The sequence below is a fragment of a genome, unplaced genomic scaffold (genome assembly GCF_019419815.1).
Source record: "Pyrus x bretschneideri cultivar Hongxiangsu unplaced genomic scaffold, Pyrus_bretschneideri_v1 Contig15, whole genome shotgun sequence".
In the NCBI taxonomy this organism is placed as follows: domain Eukaryota; kingdom Viridiplantae; phylum Streptophyta; class Magnoliopsida; order Rosales; family Rosaceae; genus Pyrus; species Pyrus x bretschneideri.
Genome location: NW_025999446.1, coordinates 2,509,251 through 2,513,000, shown reverse-complemented (window position 1 = coordinate 2,513,000; position 3,750 = coordinate 2,509,251). Strand labels below are relative to the sequence as shown.

At 38.7% G+C, this 3,750-nt stretch overlaps 1 pseudogene; it reads right to left on the bottom strand.

Annotated features, from left to right (window-relative positions):
- Window positions 1–1,427: 1,427 nt before the first annotated feature.
- On the bottom strand, window positions 1,428–1,926 carry LOC125475595 (annotated as a pseudogene).
- Between the last annotated feature and the right edge of the window lie 1,824 nt (window positions 1,927–3,750).

Sequence of the window (3,750 nt, the reverse complement as noted above, 5' to 3'; positions counted from 1 at the left end):
TATAAATGGGTATGAGAGAAAAAGAAAAAGAGTAAGGTTTCTTAAGGTAATTGTAATGGGTCTATGGTGTTTGATGAAGATTTCGAATGGATGGGAAGGAATTGACATAAGAGATGAGGAAAACGGTGGATTCAACTTGGTTGGTGCTGTGTGCAGTGGTTTCAACTTGTTGGGCTCATGTTTTTGTTCCTTCTATTTTCAGAATTTAATACAAAAACAAAAGAATAAAATAGTTAAAGATTGCCTTATAAGTCATTTTGCAAAAGGTTAGAGTTGTCGTTAAAAGTATCATTAAAAAGTGGGTAGAGAAATAGTGTTGGTGGGTGGGTATATCACCCCCCAAATTAAATAAGCTAACGACAATTAATGGGGCTTGAGTATTACTGCCACTTTAGGGGGTGAGCAAAAGTATTCCTGAGAATGTTGCATGTGTTGCATTGTTTATCCACTATAATGAGGGAATTGCAAGTGACCCTTTACCACAATCATGTGTTGCCTAGACGGCTAACTACCATCCCGATTAGTTCCTAAACATTTGAAAATTAAGAAAGTACTCCTAGACTTGTTTAGGTGCCCGCCTAGTCTGCCTAGACACCTGCCTAAACCCACCTAGGCACCTACATTGGTCACGACTCTTACTTAAACAAAAGATCGATAACTTTCATTTTACATTTTATTTTTCAATAAAATGTAAGAGACTTGTTAAATACTTGAATGAACACTTAGTATATGTTTGTTCCTCATATTATCAACGTGTTATAATACGTTATAATCTATATGTCATTTTATTTATCAATTTATTGATACCAATACAATTATGTGTTTTGTTAAGTATAAATAGACACTTATTTATACAATATATAATAAATTTACTTAATCCGCCTAGTCCGCTTAGGCCTCGCCTAGGCGCTAGGCTTCAACCCACCACCCGACTAGTGCCTAGCGTCTTTTAGAACTTTGACCACAGTGTTGGAAATGTGTTAAGCTCTTTCATGATGGCATTGGTTCAACACCGTCGGTGACTAATCTAACATCTAATCTAACAAAAACTATTGTTTGACAAAACAAAAAAACGAGGGAATTCAAATTTGGCATCTTGGCCTAATGCTGTGATGAGAGAATTTAAGTAATGCCATACGAATTTATAGACATCTTCCGATTTGCCCTCACGATTTTGGTACGTGAGAATGCTCATTTTCAAAGCATGTCAATTTGGGTATATAATATTATAAAATTTTACGGTGGAAGGAACAAAAAAAATGGCAAATCGAAATGAGAAGGGAATGCTGAATGAATAATTAGTTGAGCGTATTTCCCCAGGGAAGCTAATGTTTATTACAAATCGCGACGTGTTCTTTTAGCCCTTAAATATATTTTAATTTTCGAACCAGCATTCAGAATCCCGGCTGCCCGGCAGCAGGAAATGTTCAAATACAAATTGCATCTTCCATTCTCTTAGACATTTTCTGCAACCCAGCCTCATACCTCCTCACCAGATCACCAAAAACCCACCCTTCCACAGGATCAACGGTTATGGACCACTCGATCACTCACCCATCCCGACCATCAATATCCCCACGCGGAACAATCCTGAACGTCGCGACGTACGAATTGAACCCAATGTTGCTCTCCACGATCTCGTAGCTCAGACTATGGTCAGCATCATCAACGGCTATTAATCGTTCCTTGGACCCGCTGACGGACTTCTCGATCACCACTCTTGGAGGGATTGAGAAACCCGAGCAATATCTGATACAGCCGGGTTCACCGTTGGTTCCGTGGATCCCATAGCAAGTGGCTAGGGTTGGAAACCACTTGCGGAAATTAAAGAAGTCTTTGCAGAGAGGTCATATCTGGGCCACTGTGGCATCTTTTAGGGTTGCAGAAACCTTGGCTTCCCCACTTTGGATCTGAGTGCTGCTCCATTTGATCTGAGAGAGAGAGAGTGAGAGAGGGAGGGGAGGATTGGTGGAAAAGGATTGAGGAGACTGATGATGGATTAAATGGATAAATCAGATCGGTTTTGTTTGTTAGTTTTTTTTCTTTCTTGTTTTTTGGGGCGAAAATTATATTCAATAAACATAAAGACGGGCTACATGGGCCAAACCAAAAGGACGGCAGAAAATCCAAAATTTATCCGGAGAAACCTAAGCAGAAAGACCAAATAAAACAACATAATTAACCCTAAGTATAACTCCCGGTGCCACCACGAATGCTTTGTCAGCAGTAATCAAGGCAGTTTTTTTTTGCTTGTCATACGATAAATTGTTAAATTAGATGTTAGATTAATCACCAAAGAAGTTCAAACCCACATCGACATACAATGGTTCAACCCATTTACATCACTATGGTAAAAGAGTCACTTGCATCTAATTTAACGACCGAGGCAGTTACATTGAAGAAAACGACCGAGTGGCCAATCAACCAAGACAACATAGTACAAAAGTTACAAACCCGCAACCAATAAAGCACTGAAACCAGATTTTGTCACCAGGAACGCCTCAAACAATAGCCACCGAATCGAAATCACTTTCACCAAACCCTACAAGTGTATACAGTAACAGATGGATGAGTGGTGAGGCTAAGGGATCATGTGAAATACCCCTACTTTGGCAGAAGCTGTAGAACACTTGACCTCGAGAGAACCCGGCATTGCCAGGCGGCGTAGGGGAATGAAGGACGAAAATAGACCCGACCACCATCTTTTGTTCGTCGCTACAGGATCTGAGCAAAAGTTAGGGTGGGTATGAAAATGAGGTGGGTTGTAAGGGGAAGAGATGGAGGAGAATACAGGTATGGATTTAAAAAGGGGCGACAGGGAGATAGGAGGTGTGGAAAACAAAAGACATTAAGGCAGCAGAAACCGACAAAAACACTGAAGAATCGACCAAGAACGTCGAGCCCACATGCCACCTATTCTCAAACCAACAGAGATGGAAGAAAAGGAGGATAATTAGAGGGAGAGGGTAGCCGGTTACCGCCGACCCCGGGCAAAAGCAAGGGCGGCAGCTGAGGTTTCAAATCTAGGGTTTCTGGCGACTAGTTGGAAGGCTAACGTTAAATTGGACATTTTTTAAAACATGAGTGGTGCTATCCACACATTTCTACCTCACACCTTTTGTTTAATTTTTGTTCTCTAATTCTCTTCAATTGATTCCGTCTGAGAAATTAAGAGCTATATGTGAAAGTAGAAAGGTGTGCACGGATAATACCATCCTTAACCATTTTCCTCATTTTATAATCAATCCTTAACCATTTTCCTCATTTTATATTCACCAAAATTTAAGTGCATTTGGATTATTTTCTTATAGTGACACCGACTATATGTTTTCTACCAAACATTGAAGCTGTCAATGCATTAGGATTTTTTTCTTCTAACGGATTCCCGATCTTTTAATATTTTGCTTTTTTTGTTTTTCAATTCAACAACACTATGAGATCTTGTCAAAAAAAAAAAAAAAAAAAACCGACACTATGAGATTTGTACTTATAATCTCTTCTAATAAAGTAGAAATCGGAAAAAAGCTTTCACAATTCAAGTGTACATCTTGACTGCACGATTGCATCTTTGTCACTAGCTAATGAGCACACACTCTGTGTGTGTGAACAATTTTATTTTTTTTATTTTTTTATTAAAAGAGTATTAAAAAATGATAGTGGGACAATTTCTCTTAATAAGTGCATATTTTATCTTGATATTACATAATTATTGTTTTTTGTCCTCCTTATGTAAATATTATGTATCAAAAG